General features: G+C 42.5%; 1 long non-coding RNA gene across 2 annotated transcripts; it reads right to left on the bottom strand.

The window, feature by feature from the left end:
- Positions 1-3,016: 3,016 nt before the first annotated feature.
- LOC308197550 lies at positions 3,017-24,560 on the bottom strand. 2 transcript variants are annotated; one of them, XR_013953066.1, is made up of 3 exons: positions 24,403-24,560; positions 23,439-23,542; positions 3,017-3,403 (listed from the first exon to the last, which is right to left on the bottom strand). It is a non-coding gene; the product is annotated as an uncharacterized lncRNA (long non-coding RNA). The 2 variants fall into 2 exon arrangements; XR_013953067.1 differs by lacking the exon at positions 24,403-24,560 and adding an exon at positions 24,172-24,383.
- Between the last annotated feature and the right edge of the window lie 21 nt (positions 24,561-24,581).

The raw sequence follows: 24,581 nt of genomic DNA, 5'->3' as shown, positions 1-24,581 counted from the left end.
TCAACTGGGATTTGGACTCCAAATTCAGTTCTGGTTCCCAGCTGCCTGCAGCACAGGACAGGAATGCTCACATAGGTAGCATATTGTGAGAACTGCCAAAAAAAAAGGTACAGTCAATATTTTTTGCTTGTGGTGTGATTTGACACGACATAGCACAGCAAGCTTCCAGGACAAAGAATGCGATCCGAGTAGGTATCTGATATAATTAAGGCTGTATGACTTAAGTACCAGCTCATGGCAGCAGTCTGAAGTGTTTCCATTGGACTGAGATACAACATTGTGGTTTTGCTTCCCATCTAGGGAATTGCAATATGTGCTAAAAATACTGTTGAGCACATGGAAATACAGAGTGTTATCACATGTGGAGGGGGAGAGGGAATGTCAGTCCCAGTAGAAGCACCCACTGAAGAGGGACAATTTAGCACTGAACGTTTTAAGGTGAGCCTTTTTGTGTTGCCAGCAAGGTAAGCTGGGATTAGGTTGCCATTCTTTATCCCTCCCTCTCCTTTGTCGCTCACAGGATGAGACACAATCTGTTTGGAAGCGAGTCATAAGTAAATAAAACATATAAAGGTAAGCACGTGCACCATATCAAGTCTCATTTTTCTGCCATACATTTTACTTGTGTAACAACTGAGGATGTTGTTTTCCTCCCTGTGTTTTGTCACAGGAAAAGACTTTTATTATTTAGCTGTATATAAAGTCACTCGTCTCTGGAGAAACATGGAAGGGGATGCTTGATATGCCAGGATTGCAGTGACTACTGCTCTCCTCCAGCCCGTGATGTGCCCTGGCTCTGCTATCCCAACTCTGGGTGGCACACAATGACTGTGATTTAAGAGAGCAGCCAGAAAAGAAGGGTTGTTCTGACAACCTTTTTAGAAAAACTATCCATGACCCTTTTTGAAATGCTGATTACAGAGAGCAGCAGCCGCTGAATTATTTGAATTGGTACATTCAGGTTCTACAGTAATATGATCAGAAGAGAGGGAGCAGAGAAATTTATACGCAGAGTTACTTGTGAAGGACGATAAGGTAATAAACAAAATGTTCTAGATAAATAACAAATTAACCAATGTGATTAGATTTCAGCCTTAGAGAGGTATAGAACCAATTCCTGCCCATTTTACTCATATAAATAGTTTCATTAAGAGCAATCTGCTTCTTAGTAAATTGCCAGTTATAATAAAAACAATTAAACTTATTGCTTTACTTCTTTATTGTTCTTCATTTTAATAATTCTAGTCATAACCATTAAAACTTGTGCTTTTACGCTCCCGTGTTGCAAAATACACTTCAAGCTACCCTGCTAAACCCCTCAGTATCCCGGTTCTGTAGGACCGTGAGTTTGGCACCCACAGAAGAGGTAGAGCACAAGTAAATACATCCAGAACAGGTGCACGAGAGGGATGATGCAACCGTCTATTCCCTCTGCCCGCAGGAGTAACACAGCCCTGCAGAGCCGTAAGGGTGGATCCAGAAGGTGGGACTCAAGTGAATTCCATGCCAAAATGCTGACAGCATCTGATGCATGTGAGAGGTATGCTGAGCGCCCAGAACTGCCTGTCCTGCTGAACATAATACTGTGCAGACACCAGTGGGGGTAGATTTGAACACAGTAATCATTTATTTGGCATAAAAACAAGACTTATAAATGTATCTGAAAGGTGCATTCCCAAAAGCAACAGTCCAAACCCGCATAACAATAAAGGTTTTGTAACCTTAATAATGAATTTGGAGAAGTTAGTCTCCCTTTTCTTATACCATGAATAGCAATATTAGTAAAGTACTAAGTGCTTCTTTTTTTATATTACCTTATTTTTTGTCACATTTTTATGTTTACAACGGCTTTTTATGCTCCACAGAGCAAGAGGTGGCTATGTATGTATTGGTTAAGAGCAATGAGTTTTCTTTAGAAGAGATGCTTTCCTTTCTTTTCCTATTTAAATCTACTCAGGTGAGTAGCTAGCTTAAAAATCATGATCTTTAATCTGCGTGTGTACAACACTTACAAAAACCTGAGAAGATGAGTTGGCAGAATTTCCTATGTTGTTGTGGGTAACACATCATCCCTAAACAACAGCGTATTTAGGAAGTAGCTGGAAGTATTTCCTTCTGCCTCTGAGAGGTGACAATCCAGAAGCCTCTTTTGTGCCCCTTCTTCTCAGCAGCGTTGCTGAGAAGGTGACTGGCTCTGTCAGCAGAGCAACAGCTCTGGAGGGAAAGATTTCACTTTACTGCCCCTACAGATGAAAAGGCAAAAACAAGGTAAAATGACGTTAACTTGGATTTTTATCCATGTTTCCAAGTGTCGCACTTGAGAAGCCAGCAGAGTTGTGTGCAGGCAGTATTCACCCACGTTTCTCATTATTTCTCAATATTTCTCTCTAACCTCAGTTAGAAAGCTGTTGTGCTGAATGTTGTACAAAACTGGAATAAAGGGGCAGTCCCAAAGAAAGCTGGCAATCTGTATGTGATACAAAAGACTATAAATAAATGCTAACAGATGGATATAAGGAGATAATTTTGTTATAGGCTGCTCAGTGATCCGAAGAAATAGTTTGCAGGGAAGAGAAAAGCTTCCTGTTTTCTAGCAAATAGACTGTTTCCAAAATAGGACTTTGCTCAGTATCTTTTTACAATCTGGTTGGAAATTCCCCAATAGCCTTAAGTCTGTTTAGTGAGTTTGAAGTATTTCATCTTATACTTCTTGCATGCTTGATGAACTCTTGGATGGCCATAAACTGGGATTTCTGGATTAAGGAGGGTCAGGCAGTCTGTCCTAAGGCTGAATATGGTCCTGTTGGAGTTCCTTGCAGTACACTGTGGTGGTGCTCTGCATCCAGAAACCTCTCGCCTCGGGCTCTGGCATAGATTTTTCATGAGAATCAGCCAGAGGCCAGTCTGCTGACAGTGCCCATGGGTCATGGCAAATGCATCCCAAGCAGAAAAGGTCTCTTGGGTCTTTGTATCACGCCAAGGATGACAGTCCTCATCCATACTGGTGCTCCTAGATGTTACCACAATACAAGTAAGAATAATTGATGGAAACAGATTGCTGAACAACTGGAAGCACAGGTCAAGGACCCAAGACATCCTTGCCCCAGTAATTTTCCATTTGCTCATGATGCAAATGTCTCCAGTGACTATCTGACTGTTCCCGTGGCTTGTTCCAGTCTTGTGGGCAAAGCATTAACTGTGATGAACTCGGGGCTCATGTGAGCTCAGCTCATGTGGGAAGGCAGATTCCAAACCCCTAGTTCATGTCTGTAACTCCACTGATGGCACTTCCCTACGTTGTAGCACTGTGCCCTTTAGTTTCTGCTGCATAAATGTAGACGCATTTAATCCAAGCAGTTCTGCTTAAAATTGGTTGGCATAGTGGGGTTTCTGCTGAAAGATGCTTGAAAAGGGAGAGAAACCGTTAGTGATATGAAGTGAAGCCAAACTATAAATGGTGTGAACCTTGTTTTCCTTTTCAAAGTAAAATTAAATGTATGCAATCATCTGATTTAAAATGCCAAGATGCTTTTGAAATATATATAAAATGTTTCATTTTAGTAAGAAGACATGCTGAAAATCTTTTCTGCTACCAAGTAGACATGTGGATGACATTGGCTGGCAGCCTGTTACAACACAGTACAAAGGGAATTTTTTTTCCAACATTGCCACAGTACAAGTTGTTTTTTTTTTTTTTAATTGAGATCTTATTACTATAAAGTCAGTCGACCAAGAAGAATTTCTCATGTTTTGGGTGGTAATAAATCTTTCAGAACAGTGTTAACCAACACCTCGGGCAGTCTTGCTGGTTCATATTACTTTATACCCCACAATACAGATTGCTGGAATGGGAAAAGGAGCTTAGGTATAAATTTCCAACATTTCCTTCCGAGTTCTGGTCAGCATCGTATGACTATGTAAAAGAAATACCAAGGAATTCATTGTTAAGATAAACATGGTAAGCTCCATCTCAGGCTTTAATTTAAAAAAAGAAACCAAACCCAAAACAACCCTCCTTCTCCTTCCCCCCCTCCGTATTCCCAACTCAGTGTTCGACAGACTTTGTGAGAAGTCTTGGAACAATTTCCCTTTTCGACACTTCTAATTTAAATGACTTACTAGAAATGAATATTTCATGGCATATCAGGACTCCGTTCTTCAAAGCTTCATCTCTTTAGTGCTAATTATTTCAACAAGACCTATACTAAAGGCAAATCCTGTCACTTCTCTAGATTGTCTGCATTTACAGTATAAAATTGGCTTCATACAACAGTTAAAGTTCTTGTTTCTGGTGTTTCCTCATTTTCACTTTTTAGAATCCCCCATTTAAAGAAGTGACACAGTTTAAAATGAAATTTTAAAATTAAAATACAGGGTTTGGAAACCCTGCAGTTAACCAGCTATCCAGCTATGGTCTCATTAGTTAAAAATAATAAAAAATAAAAAAGAAAAATAGCAAGACTATTAAAATTTAATGCCTACTTTCCTCACTCTTCAAGCTTAAACCATGTATTGCCTGAGCAAGACAGCAAGGTCTGCTTAGACACCTGTATGTGTGGAGCTGAGAAACTTAGAGTTTCCGCTAGACGTCGCTTCTCTTGTCCTAGTAAAAACACAAGCAAACAAAAACCCTTCCACCTGTATTAAATTCACAATTTGCTGAACCCAGAGGTAATAAAAGAACCTTCCAAACCCAACACTTATGCAGAGACTGTCATTTGATCAAATGCAAAGATGTGCAGTACAAAGCTGGGAATGCTTTCCATGTACCTTGACCAAGGTCAGGACAACTCTGTGTACAACCAAATCTTCACTTACTGTTACTGAATGCTGTTTCAGACACACTTTTGGAGGCTCTTGTCACAGTTCCTTCATGTGCTGCGCACACTGAGGAAAACACATGTAACGTAAAGTCCAGGCTCTTCATCTTACCCTTTGAAGATCCTTCTTCCTCTACTCATACTCAAGCTTCAGCAGACCATTCCTCATCACCTACAACTAGAAAAGAGTATTCCTGTGTCTTGGCTTCTGCCTGACCTTCACAGACTTGCTGAGCATCCAGGTGGATCCTTGCACTGAGAACCTGAATAACAAAAGCTGGTGGGAATGGCCTACAAGAACACAACATGATGGCTCATGGCGGCATTCTGCCTATCCCTTGCTGGTATAGTCCACCAGGTGAGGACATTAAGTGGTTCGGGCAGCTCTGTGTTGACAGAGCAGCCAAAATTAAGACCAGCGCAGTCAAAGAGCAGCAAACAGTACGATCAACAGTGGTAATAATTTCTCCAGGCTGCTTGTTGGGTCATTGAACAGCCTGAAGCTGGAGAAACACCGCAAAGGAGAACAGAGCTGGAGTTTCAGATTTCCACTGCTTGTCCTCCAACTTCTGAGTGGATGCCCAAGATCAATTCTGACTTTTTAAAAATACTGTTCTCAGGAACCAAACTTCACTGCTTCAGATAATCCAGACAGCTTTTCCCTCAATAGCCACATATGGCCATTACTCACACACACTACATTTTCTGACTGAGAATTGGACAGCTCTGCATGCTCTTAGCTCTTACCGGTTCCCACAGCCATTCTCCCAGGTGCCTAGCATCTTTATTCATAGTACTCAGACATAAGAAATAATTCAAGTTTTATGAAGTGCTGCTTTCTGTAAGGATGGAGTTATCATCACAAAACAACCTGCTGTTTATTATCAGACCCTATAGATTTTGACAAGTTTATTAGTTTTAGATGTGGAGCTTAACTAACTCCCATTCCTTGACTATTACAACAGCGACTTTGGCCTCTTAAATACTTAATTAACATGATGAAACAACAAACTAGCTGAAATGAAAGGAAATGTTGTGGGATTAGCTCTGTATTTAAATGGACCTCTTATTGTATTATTTAGCAAACACAAGGATAAATGCCTGTCAGGTGGTTCTTTTGAGAGAACAGAACAAGTAGGACAATTTGGGGGGACATGGTATGATCAAGATTAAGTCTTTTAAAGGAAAATCCCTCATGACATTGTAGCTGGAAAAAAAAAAAAAACAAGGCATAATATTTTCCATCTGTCCATAAAAGCTATTGCAACGACTTCTGCAACAAAGCTGAGATGGTATCCAAAGATAGCCATTTGGAGCTCTTTGCAGTGTGGCCTTAATGTTTGTATGTATGAAGCATCCTGATGTGCACAGATGATATTCAAATGCAAAAGACTGTTTCTCTGTTTTAGATGATAAAACGTCTAAAGGAGTTTCACAGCATTCAACAGGACTCTTTACAAATGAGAGGCAAATCACAGTATCTGTGTTCACAGCTATTTAGCTTTTACTGTGGCCCTTCTCAATTTTTTCCTCAGTTTTATCCCACTTCTGTTGGGCTTGTGACCATATAAACTATATGAACAATTGTACTTCTGTCAGGCTGGTGACCCTGTTGGAACTGCCAGAATCTCACTGGGCTGATAAATCTGTTTGATAGCTGCTGCCAGACATAACGAGGACATTCACCGATGTCAGTGAAACTATTTGTGAAGCGAGGCACCACTCAGAGGGAGTAAGGATATCTTGCAGTTGTTCTACCTGCTAGGAGCTTGGAGTTAGGGGAGCAACAGCAGACAGAAATATTAAAGTACTTTTGTATGGTTAACTACTTATTTTGGGATTGCAAAACACAGAAAAGAGATAGAGAATATAAATATATTAATTAGGTAAAGACTAGATAAATGAAAATGGTTCTTCACATGAAAGCTGAAGCACAACAATGAAAAAAAATATATTCCAGCAGAAAATCCATCACTACTTACCTCCTTCTGGTAACACAATCATAGTTTTGGCTAAGCCCATCATAAGACTTAAATGAACTGGAAAAGAGAACATTCTGTTTTGCAACTGTTAAAAACAATTGAATATGATGTTAACTTCTCCATTGGTTTTGGCAGCAAGTCCTTTCTCCTTTAAACTGCTATGTACACACTTTCTATGCTTTTGTAATATGGACTTTAAAAATACATTAATTTGGCTTGGTTTGCGTGGGAATGACGCAATCTGGACAATGTGGAGAGCAGTGTTTGAAAGACATTGTTTGCAAGGTTGTACTGGGTGACAGCAGCACTTGGATCTGTCAAAAGTCTGAAATGTTCACTTGCTCTGGAAAAGACGGGGACAAAGGGAAAGGAGGTGATGCTGGTCACTGGGCTGCTGCTCCAGCTGCAGCTCCCGAGTCCTGCTGGCACATGGCCAGGTTTGTGGGGCAGGCACAGAGCACACCAGCTTTGTCTGTCAGCGGAAACCCCAGAACAGATCCGATACAGAGCAACAATGACTCTCATTTCATCTGCGCTGCTTAGTAAACAAGCTTGCTTAACTAATTTTTCTTTAATCATATTCTGAACTAAAATAATTCTTGCTTCAGTGAAACTGGAATAAGAGGAATCTTCTAAAAGCATGAACAACTGATAAGACGTGAATAAAAGAACCTCCATGTGTATGTGATTATTATAAATGTGACTTCTCTTTTGAATATAGTACTGTAAACAAATACATAATTCAGTTTATTAACTGAAATTGGCTGAATTGCCATTTGAAAATAAGATACACATGTTGGCAATTACCATACTTCACTACGGGTTAGGCCTTTAAAAAGCGTAGTTCATATGTTTGTCCTGTAGAAATCATAGCCTTTTTAGCTTGCCTCAGTAGAATATTTTCAGAAGCATCTTTTTTTTAAAAAAAAATATATATATATATACACACATATTACATACACAAGACTGACTACTGAGCCATACTGAGACCTGGGAGAGCAGATTTAGGATCTATCAGTTGCATGGGTCGGGGTAGCAGTTGGAAAGGTAGATTTATTTCTTTTTATTTTTACAAGAGCTTTGAGAGAAGGGCTTCTCCACTCAGAGCTAAAAAAGAGAGGCCTCAAGAACAGCAGCAGCTGGCGTTCAGGGCACTCGTGGGACGACCGGGCCAAGCTCTTGCTCCCTTGCTTCACCCAGGGCCTGTTGCCTTGCTGGTGTGTAGGCCTTGAGCCCAAGGCCACTGGCCATTTTAGAGCGAGCTTCTCTCAGAGTGACAGCTTTCTCCTTCTGGCCTGCAACAAAAACATGAATTTAGTGCTTCATGTGGGTTGCTCTGTGCTGGGATGTACTGGTTAGAGTGAAGGGAGCAAGTGAGGTCCTAAGGAAAGGAGCAGTGATACAGGCCTGAACCAGACCACCGTATTCAGCCCAAACAAATGACTGTTGTTGCAGAGTTTGGACAGATGGCTGGCAAAAACAGCCAGAGGCAATTCAAAGATAATATTCATGTGATGTCCCACTTCCCCATGTTAAGGAAATGCATGTTAATCCACGACTGGCATCAATCCAGCACTAGGCTAGGACATTAGAAGGGCACAGGCAGCAAGCAAGGACATGTCTGCCTGGGGATGATTATTCACTCTCACAATGCACGGTCTTTCTGTAGCAGATGTAGAAAAAAAAAAGAGGAAATGTTTTTGTTTTTTTTTTTTTACTTCCCATTTTTTACCCTGTAAAATTAAGTTGTTGAACTAGCTGTTGCAGAGTGGTAGGTCATAAGCCTAAACAGACTAATGAGAAATTAAAAAAATGTAAGTCTGTTTGAGACTACTGAGCCTGATAGCCTGATTGCAATCTTGGATACAGAAACTTCCCAAACTGCCAAAAGATGTATCAGGAGAAGACCATGTAGGACTTCTGGCCTTTGCCCATAAGAACTTACATGTTGTTCGCCCTTCCTGCATCACCTCAGCAAGAATGCATACTGTAGGTTTTTCAGCAAGCCGAATCATGCTTCAGATGTCAGATTTGGTAAGTAATGTTCAAGCCAATAACTGAACATGAAAAGCCATCCACCTCCCCACCACAGAACAAAAACTTTTCTGTTTGCCTTCACTCCCACCACCGGCCCAGAGCGTCTCGGCAGCACAAGTGTCTTTCGTTTGATGAACAGCGAAACCTTTATGGGAGCACCACGTTTCTGGAAAACGTTTGAAATCTCCTCTCTTTCACTTGCAGCAGGAGATCAGGCAGCAACTGGGCTGTGGTTTTGGTCCTGCTTACAAAGGCCCGGTTCGCACAAGCTGCACTGGTGGAGCCCCCACATATACCCTGCTTTGTGCCGAGCAGCTCATTTGCCGTGGGCAGAAACCCAGGCCTCAAGCCTCTGCTCCAGGCCTGTGGCAATTTCCAACACATCCAAGCAATGATGACAAAGCGCTCTGCAGGCATTATTGAAGCAATAAATCTTGGGTGTTATCAATCCCATGCTAGAATAACTAATACACAGGCAGAAGATAGACCTTACCTCTCCCTGTCATGCAACCTAGAAAACCAATGAAGTATGACAACAGATATGAACAACAGCACAAATAAACCTCCATATCTGATTGACTCCAATACCAACGGCTCACAGTTAAATGAGTTAGAAAAACATGAAGATAAAATGTCAAGTTTAAAGCTAAAGGAACTAACTCTGGCCTCAGCAGACATTCTCACGTAGCAGCTCCTTGACTAGAAAGCTTTATTTACTTCAACCAAAATTCACCACATTTACTGTGTGAAGGATTCTCCCCGCCCCATGAAGGAGCTATGTCAGTCCTGTCCTCCATCCAGCACAGCACAAGGATGGCCATGCAACTGCTCAGCTCAGCGTGCTGCACTTCAGGCTTCACTGGGGGATAGCAAGACGTCACTTTCCAAGCAAAGCCTGGGATAAAATTACATCAGTGGCCATACCAATCTCCACCTGCCCTGAGCTGAGCAGGTCAATAACACAGGAAAGCTTTTTTTCCTGTCTTATGTTACAGCTTTCCCCCAGTTGCCAAAAAAACTTCAGATTATTTTTGGGTTTGGTGCTGCTCCTAGTATTACTTTTCAATAAAGTTAAATAAATTGTCATTTACAAAAGGAATGGAATTAAAATTGAACTTGTCATAAGTCTTACTAGAAAAATCTGTTCAAATTACATCAGGTGGAAAGGTGTTCTGGAAATTCCCTAAAGGACCTTAAAATACAGTAAGGGGAGAGAGATGCCATCTAGTCAGTCCTCTAGTCCTACCCACCACTCATGACTATGCTAAATGACAAAATGATTAGATTAGTAGGGGTCGGAAAGTATGGGGGAAAGAATAATGAGGGAAGGTCCCAGAAAAGTGAGCTTCCACCTCTCTCTCTACTTCATTTCAACCTACAAAGCCAAAGATTGCTTTCTTGTCTTTAGAAAATGAAAGAAAGCCCCACCTTGTTTTGTTTGAAAGTGTGATTTTTTTCATACCAGCTATCTGCTTATCCAAGCAGAAAATTTTAGATAAATGTTTGCTAGTGGCTTTTTACTTTCTTTCCTTTTTTTTTTTTTTCTTCTCTCCTCTGTAGGGGCAAATAAAATGGTTGATATATTTATTTCTTGGAAGAATAACAGCTGAGTTGCTGCTATGCCTCTGGGTTTGTGGCAGTTAATAGGTGACACCAATTAAAAATTATTGCCTTGTAAATTGTTTCCATTAGCAGCTGAGTTCACATGTTGGAGGGGCACAAAGGTGAGCAGGGCCGTGGCATTCAGTGGATTTCTCAGACTGGCAGCCAATGCTAGCACTATTGCTGCTATTTCTTTCTTCCCCTGAAGGACACGCACGGGAACAGAGCTCCATCAGCCTTCACAGCGCAAGTGGTAGCATGCATCTCATAGCACGGCAGCTCCAAAGTGCTGGCATTGTGATTATCTCCACTTCTGTGTGTCCCCGTCTTTGCAGAATGCTGGGCTAAGCCAGGAGCCAGCAAATGGCTTTATCAGCCGTCCAGGGTGGATTAGGAGGACACCACGACTAAGGTTTCACAGGAAGCCCCAACGGGCTCATATGAGGTGGCAGTGGCTCTGGCATGCAGGGAGCAGAATTGTGCATCCCATGGCCCCAGCAAAGGCCAGGCTGCATTCATGCACCCAGGCTTTACAAACAGCTGTCAGTCACTGTCCAGATTTAGTGGACTTTGATGGGTTTTGGCAGCTGGCCCCCAGTAGGCATTCAGGGAACTGGATGGGACCAGGCTGTAACCAAACTGTTAGGAGATGCTGACCTGGGATCTGCTGTAGGGCCAGAGCCCTTTATCACGGCCAGCCCTGCTCCCAGAACTGCTGTGAGACAGGGACAGAACCATTCACCTTACTACCTATGGGGTGTTAGTTTCATGGTTTGCACAAGATACCACTAATAGCAAGTTTGGTTCTTGCTCTCAGATGTATCTGCAAGGCTATGAAGCCTGGTGTCTGGTACTACACAAATCATATCAGGGATGAACACCACCAAACCTGTTTTAACTGGCCGTGCTGGAGAGGTTTCGAAATTTGAAAACCTTTGTGTACGGAACGGGAAACTGCTAGGTTTCTAGCTGGCAAAAACATTACCTCAAATAGAATTTAAAGAATTTGGATGTTTAGTACAAGAATGAAATGACAGGATCACAAATCTACCTTATCCTAAATACCTAAAGAGCACTTCTCTTTATTATTCAGGGACTCTTAGATTTTAGTTTTTATATTTTCAAATTGTTGAATTTCATTATGGTAGGAATTGTACTGCTGTCATGTGGTCGACTCTAGCAACCGTTACTTTCACTAAAAATAATGGAAACAAAATTAGATACAAACCTATTTACAGGAACAAAAAAATAACCCCCCAAAATTGTAATTCCTAAGCCACTTTCTTTGACACAGCTTGTGCAGTGCTCCGTGAAAGCCATGAGAAGATCTAATAAATCCTTTGCAAGACTGAAGAAGGCAAGTAGCAGAGAGAAGACTCTATCATGGATCTACTATTGACAGTTTCTACATCATTCAAGCTTCAGCAACTGTTTGAGATTTCTTCAGGATCTATAGCCATAATCTTCCCTTTTCAGCCCCAACATGAACATCCTCAAACTGAAACAGTTTTCCAACCAACATTGCAGGGGGATTAAAAAAGGAAAAAGTCATTTCTCCCTTACATAGTAAAGCAAAACCCATAGTGAGGAAATCCTAACAAATACTTCACTTTTATACAAAATTTCCAAGAAAAGAAAAGTGGGGGAACAAGTACTGCATACGGCTAAGGAATGGTCTTTAAAGAGGATAAAATGTTATATACCTTTCAAGGATGCCTTAAGCAGATATTATTGTAAAAATGGCTACAAGAAGCTTGTGCTATTGTTCCAACTTTAACTGGAAGCAGAATTTTGTCACAGTGATGTAACTGTTGCTGTAAATATTTTACACTGGAGAAATAAGCTCTTAGTAGTTAATAGAAACATATGTATATAAATACAGTGCACTGCCCGGGTCAGCATTACATTTCACCTCTGATTTCTTTTTTTTCACACCCTCTGCACATTTCTTTCTTGCTGAAGGCTATAATCCCTGAGAGAGAAGGTAGTGAGGTTCTGCACTAGCATGGTAGTCTAAACCTGTCCTTTTTTTGCAGATCAAGACTTAAGCATTTAATGATTTACAAGACAACACCCCTGCTTGAGGCTTTCTTTCAGCTTTTATTAATTAAAAATACAGGTTTTTGGTAGAAAGTGGAGTCTCAATGAGATGAGAGGCATTGCATCCTCCAGTATATTTAACAGAGAACAGCATAATAGATGCAATTTGGGGACCTTATATGCTGCTCATCTCTTGGTGACATCAATTTAGACCTTTTAACAGTTTCTAATGCTTACAACACTTCAGCATGTTACAGCAAGCTAAAAAAAGAGATTATGCATTCTCTCAGGAATCTGTCTAAGGAAGTTATGGGTGTAACTTCGGCTCTCTTTGGCGCTGGTGAAAGTCTGGAGCAGGAAGCATTGTGGAATGTCCCTGGGGAAACTTACAGGAACAAAAGCTATAAAGTAAGAGAAACTATAGATAAGAGAACTGATATAAGGCCTTAGGAGAAATGAATCTCCTATTGGGCTGAGAGTCTAGGAGAGGACTGTTTTCCTTCTGGAACTGACAGTTTATTGCAGAAAAAGAAATGAAATACTATAGCAGTGACAGGTTCCCCAAGAGCGGTTCCTGGGACTTCTCACGTGGAGAAGGAGCAAGAGGAATTTTCTTTCTGTGTTCGGCCATTTTGTTAGTTATGGCTGCAATGGCAACTTAGGCAACAGAAAGAATTTCTAAACTAGTCAGGATTCTGTGACTGACCACTCTTTTGTGATTTATATAAAACAAGTTGGACTCCAAAACTCTCCCTCCTCACCACTGAGCCATCCCAGAGGTGCTCTCACAGCAGTGCCATGACAGCCCACGCTTCCTGCTAGGAAGATCCATTACTAGCAAACGTGGGTCAGATATTCAAAGGAGTCGTGCAGCCTGGAGTCTGAATTCTTTTTCTAAAAGTGGAAGATAACTGGTTAAGCTCACTGTGGAACAATATTTTCAGTGTTGGGTTTTTTTTCCTTTTTTTTTTTTTTTATTTTCTGAGTATTCAGAAAGTCTGGCTTTGTTTGCAAATTTAGACCAGAGAACAAACAAGCAATTTGACAGCTTCTGCAAAAACCATAAATTTGAAGCTGGAGGCAAATATCAGGATACTTTCTTGCCTGAACATTATGATCCAGACTGCATCAAGTGGTGCAAAGCTTGTGAGTAAAGCTCAACAGTGCTGTTGTGGCAAGTGACAGTGACTGACCTGTTCCTCTGGGCCACACTGACCACGGTCAGGCTCCAGTGCCTCCACCAGGGCGAGGTTTCTGCTCCATGAGCTCGCAGGAGGTGGTCAGCGACCAGCTGCCCTGCAGGCACCTGGCCTAAGTGTAGCTTCACAGCCTGCAAGTGGAGACCTACACCTTCACTTCCATATAGCACTGGGCTCTGCTCTCTTATAAATACATCTCTTTTTCCGCTATGGTAGTAGTGGTGACGGGAGCCAAGATACTACACAATTATTATGAATGGAGGGTTTTAGCCCTTGGGGGGGTCAGGGCACGATCTCTGAGTAGATCACAGCTCAGTTTTGCAAAGAATCATGTTCATCGTATTAAATTTCTTTAGGGAGCAAGGAGAATTTTGTATCCTTGGAGCTATTTCTGCTGCCTTTTTTTTTTTTTTTTTAAGTACAGACTTCATTGAAGTAAAAAAAAAAAAAAAAAAGCAGATATGTACCTAATGCCAAAAATTTCAGTGTCCAATATTTTAGATGTGTATTCTGCAACAGTTCAAGCCTCAGGACTGACTGGTCCACGTAGCCCTAACAGTAATTGCTTAATAATATTACAACAACTCCTCAGGATGTTCCCACATTAAAAATCCCCTGCTGGCAGAGGGAAGAGATAAAAATTCTCCCTCCTGTGTACAAATCTTTAGGATTTTATGTGGACCTAAGCATGTGAAGAATACAGCTTTCACCCACAGATGGCGATGAACACAATCTATGCCTTCAGAAAGACAGCAAATTACATATTTAGACTCAGAGAAATGCCAACATATACCCTAGGGAGAGGGGCTCTGTGTTATGTTGAGACAGCATAATCAATCTGGCATGAAAGAAGTGAGAGTCAGATTGGTATAACATCTGCCCATTCATCAGGCTCCTGTGCAACACGGAAAAGTGCAGACGCCGACAAGAACACTGCCTCATCCTAAAAAGGCAGAGCTGTCTGCTGGCAGCATAGTCTGGATGCCTTCTATATGAACTAATGCAAACCATCGGGAGAGCTGCTTCTGTGCAGCTGAGGAGCTGTATCATCTTTCCATCAATAACCAAGTATGATCATCTTTGCAGGATTATTCATGCTGAGTTGCACACAGACGCTTTGCTCATATGCGAGCTGTATGAAAATCTCATGTTACAAGAAAAGCCACTTACTGATGTCCTGGGTTGCCCTCTGCATCTCCTTCAGTGTGAAAGCACAGTGAAAAAAAACCACAGTCGTCATGCCCGAATAGTAAGCATTATTTCTGCACAGGGAATATAAAGTTATTGCAAACATTTGATTTATTTTTGACTCTGCAGTAAAATGATTCTGCTTTTTAGTCTGACTTGTCAGGACCTTCCTTTGTTTAGATTTAACTTGATATGATTGAATCCTTCAGAAATAATAGATGTGCTTTGAAACAGAAGCCAACAGCACAGAAGAAGGGCAGCTATCCAGACAGCCATACCTCTGCCTACTGCTTAGTGGAGATGGCAGGGTGTCTGCTGATGTAGGAGCTGCTGCTCCCTTATTTTGAAGAAATCTCTTTATTTCTTGATATATTTATAACATTCATATCCACTACTTTAACATGTTTTAGGGAGAACCAGATCTCCCTGCTGACGTCAAGAGAAGCAGCTGAAAACAGGCCAATAACAATTTTTAGGTTTTAAAGCAGGCTCTGTGGCTGTGCAGAAAGGAGGAGATTTCTTGTTACAAGCACAAATAAGAAGAAAGTCATTTACAAGAAAGAAAGTCAGTAAATCATGTCAAAATTATCCATGTTTTGCTGTAGCTCTTCTATTTTGTTGCCAAAAAATGATCCTTCCTGCAGCAAGATTTCCATCTGAATTATTTGGAAATTTGCTTAAGGACTGCAAGATGTGATGTTTACTCCAAAACTTCATTTTGTTCTGTTTGCATTGTTGGCTTTTCTCATTCAATCAGAAACAACCAGCCACCATAAAATGAAAATGAACATTCAGCTACATCTACCACATCTCACTGTTTTGTCTCAATAAACATCTATCCAAAACACAGTGACATCTAGGACTTTGGCTAAGGGTTATGTTAAAGCTATGTGTGAGCTTTTTCTACTGCCTGCAATAATCAAATATGGCTCTACTGACCTCCTAATCCCTCCCCATGCCCTCCTCCCAGATTTCTTCCTGGAACGGGGTATTGTGGCTTGAACAAAAACAACAAATTGTGGCGAGGAAAGGAGGATGTGCTGCGGTGCTCTCAGGTGAATAAACAGCACAACTAAAAAGATTCCGATTAAACAGTGATGTTTATCTCTGAGCAGAAGAAAAACTGAACTCATTCAACTCATTTTTATGAGATGGTTGTGGGGTTTTTTTTTATTTGTTGTTGTTTGTTTGTTTTGTTTGTTTATCATTGCTGGAGTTCCCTACAGTTTGGCTACAATTAAGTTTCGACTCAGAGGAGATGCTCTCCTTTGATCATCAGTTATTCAGGAAATGAAGATGGCCCAGCCGCTCACGTGCAGAAAGAAACTCCTACCACAGACCTGCCAATTTTTCTAAGCAGCTCATTCAATTGCAAAGTTTGGTAAAAGCACAAGATATACAAGAGATGCATCAGACCATGCAAAAACATACCTCTACAGCTAATAAAACAGAAAAGAAGTTGAAATTTTGAAAGGTACATTTTTTAAAATGCTTCTAGTGAATGTATATACAAACAGCCAAGGCAAATAATGGTGGCCAGATTAGGATTTCCACTTAGACCTGCCATCTCCTACAGATATTTTTCTCTACCAGCAAACCACATGTATCAAACTCGTTCACCTCTCTGTCCCACACAGACAAGAACAAAGGCTGACGCATCAGCATTTCCCACAAGACAGAAATCGTCAGCCATGGCCACCTCTGCACTTTTCTCCTTCAGAGAGAGGATTTCACTCCCCTGCACCAAAACCTGTCAGCACACACCAACAATCGTGACGTGTCTAAGTGCAGACACTCAGCACTGTGTATCCGAGTGCCTGCAGCTGAGCAAGCGATTCGTTCAGTGAGCTGAACCCAGAGCCTCGTCCTGCTTGCCCTGAAGAAATGCTCCATCATCACTCCCCGGCTCGCGCTCTTGTTCTGCCATCCACAGAAGGCCTGAGGACTCACAAGTGCCCACTCTGGGGTGAAATAAATTGGAAGACACCAGAAAACAGGAGTTCAAGAAAAGAAGCCTCCTTAAACCCAGGATTTTTTATTTATTTTTTAAATTAATTTGGAGGTGAACATGCCATAGAGGAAAACTTATTTCCTCCTCAGTTCTCCAAGCATGCTTAGGGTCCAGACTGTGGTTTGGAAGGAACTCACTCATCTTTAACGTCACTTGTAACGTGGGATTTGTTGGACTGAATGCCCTCATCCTGGTTGGGAAACAGATCTCCTATTTCGCTCCTTCCTTTACTCCCTGAAGTTTCTATCATCTGCTCTCTCTGTGGCACTATGATGAGAGAATGCTGAGTCCAGTCCCAAGCAATCATTCTGAGTATGTATTTCAACATTGTTATGGTTAATTAACTTGTCAGATAGCAATCCAGGAGCAGTTGGATATATAGGTCCCTCAGGCACGCTGCATATTTTATCTTTGCCGTATCTCTAACTGCAACCGTAGCTGTGATTAGAATGCTGAGATTCACGTCCTTACACCTCACTCCTGCCTTGCCAATCCCAACTTCCATTTCAGCTTTCTCTCTCTGGCTCCAGCGGCAAAGAAAACAGGCATCAGTGACGGGGAAAGCCTGCCAATGCAGCAGAGCGAGCCAATGCTGATCCTTCTTCCAGTAACATGTCCTGGCTGAGCTTGTCCAGACTAAAAAGTCATTACAGCCAAACTTACACATCCCCAAAAGCAGCCAGTATCAGTAAGTACAAAAATGAACAGCACTGTTGTCAGAAGTTTCTTGAACAGACAGCCTTAAGATTAATGGAGAAACTGGAAGCAGATTTAAGAGTAGCTTTTCCTCATACTGGAGGGCATTTCTCATACTTAGTTGCACTAATAATGCGTAATGCCTTGAAATTCTCAGCCTTTCAGAGACCTGTTAGGGTCCATGCAACAACAGAACTTGGACTAACTGAGCTGAAAGAGACAAAAAAGGATACAAGACAACATCTAAAAGGACCCAGCCAGGACTCAAGCACCTGTTCCCGGACTCTCCTTGCTTGGATGACTCCTAGAACTGGAGAAAACTCTGACCGACACCTACTTCCTCTGCTCCAGCACGCCCATGTACCCTGAGCTGCACCACCTTACGTGCCCCGAAGTGTCTCAGCCCACAGGGGACCGGGGAGAGAGGAGCTCAGCATCTGCTTCTGCTTCAGCCTGGCCCACACCCAGCAGCAGGGCCCCAGCGCAGCCCGGCGGCAGGAGCCACTCGGTCATGGTGCCCTTGGCTCGCAGGTTGCAGAGGTGCAGACAAAAACCCTGGCGGCTGTTCGGGGAAGGACTGAGGGCTCACTGGAAGCCTTCACCATGCTCAGGGCACTCCAGTGCAAGCAGGGAGCCCTGGCTGTACTCTCTGCTGCCAGAAATGCTTGCATGTATTATTGATCGAGTGCCAAACACAACTCATCTTAGGGACAGGAGCCACAGCGCAGGACTCCCCTCTTCTCCATGAGCGCCCTAAGCATTAGCCCACAGTCCTGCAGCTTTTTTGTTTCTTTGTATTCACGCTTTCTCTCCTTTTAATTAATTCTGATTTGGTGGCACACGTTCAAAAGGAGAGGGAAGGGTGTTCTTCCAGGATAAGCTGTTGCTTTGAAAATAGGACATGTGGATTTGAATTATCTTAGGCTGAGCAGGGACCTGAATGCAAATCTGCTGCCTTCTCTGCCAGTTCTGTAATCACCTCTAGTGATGGGAAAGGTGCACAGCAAATGCTCCCAGCAAGGCACACACTGCTCCTCGAAGGAATGGATGCCGGAACCGTCCTCAGGGCAGACCCAGGGCCAGGCTCCTTCAGGAAGGCTTCTCCTGGAGCTTGAAGTCCGTAACAGGACATTTTACTCAGGTAATTATCCGGGCAGCTTCTGGCTGAGCATATAGACTTTGCATGACCCTTTACTCAGGCTTTCTGACTGCTAATCTGAAGTGTTAGAAAGTAAAAAACATTGATTTTGTCTAAAAATTGGTATGGTAACAGTGATGCTTTCAGGATTGAGCCAATACACACAAGCACTACACTGACCTTAGGGTTTGGGTGAAACAAACTGATATTTCCGAGTCTGAAAAGTGCTTTTCCCTCATAACATCTTTTCAAGTAGTGTTAGCAATAGATCTGGGTTATTCAGAGCTAGCCAAACTTCAGACTTCACAAGGTTGTCTCTGGGCATGATCTTTGTGGAAAAAATGCAAACCTATTCACAAGCTGGGCTTACATCACCTGCTGAGCTTTGGAGGCTGCTGTGAGGGTGTTGAATGATGACAGCTCTGGGAGCTCCTACTGTCCTAGGCACCCCTGGCAGATGCCTAGAGGCTGCAGCTCTCTCAGTCTTTTAAGCCCTACTATTCTGTGTGCAAAAGATCATCAAAAGCAACTGAAAAAAAAAAAACCCTTACTGTGTAACGTCATGTTGATTCAATACACAAATTCTCACATTAGCTTTCCCTGTGCTTTGAGAAAAGTGTAACTTAACAAAAAAAACAACTATAAAATTAAACTTATGTCCAAAACCCAAGACTCATGTTTTGCAACACTTCAGTTAATTTACACTAACAGTATTTCTTTTTTTTAAAGTTCAATATTAACACCACTGTCCTGCAATAGCACTTCATAGTAAGGTACGATTCACGACCTTATTTTTCTTCTTGGCCCACAGTGAATAACCCAGCATTGCATGTTTCATGGTCTGAGTCATACAAATGTAGAAATTGATTACACAGAGGCCCTGGAATAGTCTCATCTTGCTTGTTTCAAGATCCACTGAAATTCATTGAGACATTTACAATTCCCATGAAACTCAGACTTCTAACTTGAAGCTTTTTATTTTTCCCACCCTGTCAGAACAGAGACTCAGAGAATGTAAGGCATGTTCTGAAATGGCAAGAACACTGAAAACCCCAGATATTGTCCAAGAAGCGAATACGTGATGAGATTGCTTAAGCTGGCTTTCTTCAAGCAGCGAACAGGTACTACAAGTACATGTGCATATTGCTGACTCTCAGCACACTGCAACCTCTGTGGCAGTCCCTATTCCTCTACTTTCAAAGAATTTTGGTGTTTCATGAGGTTTCTGTTTACTGAAATTACCTCTTTTAACCCCCTAATATCCCTTTCGGTAGCAGAAGAATGCAGTTGGATCCTCTCAGAACTGTCTGCTCCAGGATAAACAAACCCACACCCTCAGCTTTATTCTCCTCTCTCATATGCTCAGCTTTCTCTTAAACAACCCCATCTTGGTGGCTTACCACTGAATTAGTCTATTATTAGTGTACTTGTCAATAGTTGCACTTGTTTCAAAACAAAACAAAAAAAACCCACCACTGCTGGTCCTCCTACTGGAAGTAAATCCAAATACACCAGAAAGCAGGAGGAAAGACACACAAAAAAATGTTAAAACTTGGGTTTTTGCTTTCAAGAGTGGTCACCTCCCAGGAGTCAGTTGTGCCCGTGTTGGAACCTGTCCAAAGCTGGAGTTAACCACTGCAGGAAACAGTGCGAGCCCAGGGCTGTTTGTCCTCGTTCTTCACTCTGGTGTAACCGACTGGATCCTCTCTGCTAAATGCAGTGCCAACGTAGGCTGGTGTTTGCCATTTCAGGACAGATCGGAAGTGATACTTGTCTGACTTCCCTAAGACACCCACGGTGTTGGTTCCAGCTAAATGTAGCTCGTGTCTAACAGAAAGGGAGCAACTCAAGGCTAGAATAAATGTGGTTAGAATTAAAACAGCAATGGCAACTTCAAAGTCTGAGTGCGCTGCCTGTGGAAAAACGTTAGTGGAAGACTGCAGGAATTTCTAGGCATGCAAGCCATTTAAATAATTGTGTTACTTGTAATAGTGCAGATCTTCATCCCTCTCTAAGTACCGTGCAACCCTTTTATGCAACACTTAATTGTCTTCTCTCCTTCTGTGGATGCTTAAATGGGGGCTCTGGGGCGGATCAATGGAGATGGTGGAGCAACCTCTCCAGCCCTCTCATTAGTCCTCAGGACTGGGCAGGATTTTCTGCACAGCATGTTCTTCTTCCCTAATCTCACAAGGCAAATTCGAATACATCCAATTAAAACATAGAGGAAGCTTTAGCTAGAAGGAAATAACCTAATTTGTATTTCACTGGAACATGAGGGTGATACATCCATCCTTATTAAGGCAAACAGAACAAGGATAACAACGCTCTGCAGTCCAGGACCAGAACACAACCCTTACCGTAAATCAAGGGTTTAAATATCATTTTTACAAGAATCATCTTTTAAAGAGCGCCACAACACTCACTGGCCAGAGCTAACTCCCTCTGACGTGTAGGGAGTTGTATTTTTGACGTTTCGATGACGTGACATCCCTGTCTGCTCACGAAGGACCACCCTGCACGTCCCATTACACTTCGCTGTGTTACAGCTTACTTTGCGTGTGTTTCACACCTTACAATCCTCCAGCTGTTGGCATTATTTGCAACACAATATGTCAATACCACTCTGATCAACTGGTTTCCTGTAATAAACTTTGGAAGTTACATCTTTGAAAAAGTATAGGAAAACCACTTCAGAGATAAGTTTTCAGGTGGATTGGAAAACACTCCTTGTCACAGAAGAGACTCAGGAGTTTTTCACTTGCGTTAATGCAGTGCATATTTCTTCCAATATCGGTGGAGAAGAAAATGATGTTGGTATCAGATGACGAAAAATCAGCCAGAAAAATGTTTTTTAAAAAAACATCTCACTGCCTGCAATGGCACAGCAGCTTTGCAGAGCAGAGCGCAGGCTGGAGGCAGGGTAAGGCCCACCCAGAGAGAAAGAGAGGGCGAGTGCTGGCAGCTGGCACAGCCAGGCCACCGGCTCGGTCCCCATGCTGCTCGTGGCTCCTTGCAGCCCCAAGTGTGCAGAGGGCTTGCTTTGCTGCGTTATTTTTCCAACGGAGAATATTGTGGCTGTTAGGGACATCTACAGCATGCGGCAAGGCGATGAAGATGAGTAATCCCATTGCCACCTTTCTGCGCCTCCCTGCCCAAGCCCTCAGAGCACCGTGCTCCCACAGGGGCATTGCATCTGCACCAGCACCGACTCCAAGCCCCGCTCCGGTGTGGGGACGTGTCCCCTGCATCAGTGCAGAGCTATTCTGAGCCACAGGCAGTGTCCTCATCCAACGCACCAGTGCTAAAAGCTTACTTAGCAAATATCAGATTTCACATTGTTTCATTTACCATTTCCCACTCCTGTCCCAAGGCCAAGAAAAAAAGCCCTGATGTAACTTTGCATTTCTGATCCCCTCCCTCCGGGTTTCCACATAGTGAGCATTGCCACTTCCCTGGCAGTCCCTCCAAACCCACGTCAACAGCAAGCCAAGCCAGGCTGCGGCATCTCTTCAGGAACAGGAGGAACACAAGAGAAAACAAGAACCCAAACACCCGCAGACTGGTAGAAGGTAGAAACCATTTCTGCCAGCTCTGAGTTGTACAGAGCCAGCTACCAGAACCAGAGACAACGGAAACTGTCCTCTACAAAGGCTCGCAGTAAATGCTAAAGATCAGTGGTGAAAAGGCTGCTAAAGAGATGGTAACTTCAGCTAATCAGAGGGGCTGCTGCCTTGCTGTCTAAAACACGAGGGTTTGCCTGGGAGATCTTTTTTATTTTTTCTTTTTTTTTTGGGGGGGGGGGGGGGCGGGGCCTGGACTGCCCTGTGGGTTATGGTAAAATATAGTTCAAAGAATACAAAGGAGTTTCTTTTCCCTTTCTTTTCTTATTTGTGCCTTTAAATGCATTGTGTTCTCCTTTATGCCACCCCCCCCCCCCCTTTTTTTTTTCTAGAAAAAGTAGATGAAGGTAGGTAAGGGATAGAGCTGCAAAACCCAGCATAAATGGATACTCGAGAACCTAGAGATATTTTGCAGGTAGACAATTATTTCAGTGCTATTTTTTCACTAGGAAAAAGTTTAAAAACTAAAAAATGCTGACATTGGCCATTTCAAAGTAGATTTTTCAGTACAAGAAAATCAAACAAAAATTATGCTAGGGTCATTTTAGTTTGGCACCCCCAGGTCAGCATCTCTCCCCCTTTCTTAGCATGATTCTGTTCTTTCCCTTCTGGAGATAAGCTGGGGGATTTACATGCTATTTTCTCACTGACTCATTTTCCAAATATGGCAATTTAACAAATATTATTTCTGCAGGCAGCCATCCCCTTCAGATCCTTCATAAAGGAAATTACTCAATCAATAAAGTTAATTTTCACTCCCCCCCGAAGCAGCCACCCACCCCAGCAGATGTTCACAGACAGACTAAAACAAAGCAGAAACCCACTCGCATCCAAACATCCCTTGCCAATGTCCTCCTGCAATTAACACTGAAATTAATACTTTATCTACAGTAGGAAGCAATGCAAAGAGCAAGGCCGTGTTCTGCTTCTTTAATTAGCGAGCTGAAAGATTAATAAACAGCACTGATGAGCCCTGGTCCACTCTCACCATGTTTACAGTCAGCCTGCTTCTACCGCAAGTGTTGTAGGACAGAGGAAAGGGTCTCACTGTCACCTTTCTTCCTGCAAGGGGTTCCACACCGAAAAGGGAACAAGCCCTTACCTGGAGATCCTGAGGAGAGCCTGCAGCGGCCTTGCTTTGGCTGGAGTGTGGACGGCACCGAGGAGGTTCTCCAAACTTCTGGAGCAGGGTCTGGTTTTGTGAGCCTGCAGCAATTAATGCGCAACAGCGTTTGTCACGTGAGGAAAATGTACAGCACCACTCCTTTCACATCTGTTTCACTTGTAATAATAAGATTCGCTAATGGAAAAACAAAAATCTTGATTCCTAAACTAGCCTGCTTTACGAGAACACAGCGTTAGTGGAGAGACTCCAAATTTAAACTGAGAAAGGTCTGAATTAGGTTCTCCTCCAGTCTTACATTATCTAAAACTTTGTCACGTATAATCTCCCTGATCCTAACACGTCAGCAAGGGCACCACAGAAGTTGGCCCCAGTTTGAGTTTCCTTGGGAGTCACACCTTGGTAGAAGGGGCATTGGCCGCCTTAAACAGGATTTAGTGAATGTGTTAGCTGGCCTTAGGTAAAGTTTGAAACAAGACAGAAGAAATGATGGTTTAAATGTAACATTTAAGAAAATAAAAAAGAAAAATCCCAGTTGTTCTCAAGCTGTATGTCAAGAAAAGTTATTAACAATTGAAGCAGGCCTTCAGAGAGGCTGGAGGCACAGGGAGAAGGGAGGAAAAAAAACAACAACAACAAAAAAAATCTTCAGTTATGGAGTAGGGGATTTCAAGGGCAAAACAAACACTGTGAAACGAATGAAATGCAATACCAGCATAGAGCATCCCTGCTTGCAGGGTGTAGGTGTGGAGAAGCTGGTACCATAGTGGTGGGCTACTGCTGTCCTGGGGGTTCATGTCCCATCCCACGGGCAGGACAGGAATTTCCCAGAAAGCAGGGGCTACGTGGGGAGTGTGTCCCCGGCTTCGGTGCTGTGCTGGCAAGGAAGGAGTGGTTGTGGACTAAAATAACTTTGCGTTCAGACCTTAGCAACTACACATACCTGTGTCTGTTGATTTAGCAGCAATTTCCATCCTTGTGGACACAATTAGCACCAGGAGAGCCTGCTTCAAAGAAATTAACCACTGTAATTTGAAGCAGAGCTGTTGCTATTAAAAGGACAAAGACATTTCAATGACAAGCTCTTCTGGAAGAAGAGTCGAGAAGTCAGCACCTGATTTG

This window comes from Anser brachyrhynchus, assembly GCF_964034855.1.
Source record: "Anser brachyrhynchus genome assembly, chromosome: 6".
In the NCBI taxonomy this organism is placed as follows: Eukaryota; Metazoa; Chordata; class Aves; order Anseriformes; family Anatidae; genus Anser; species Anser brachyrhynchus.
The sequence above is the reverse complement of the archived record's forward strand: the minus strand, read 5'-3'. Positions and strand labels throughout refer to the sequence as shown.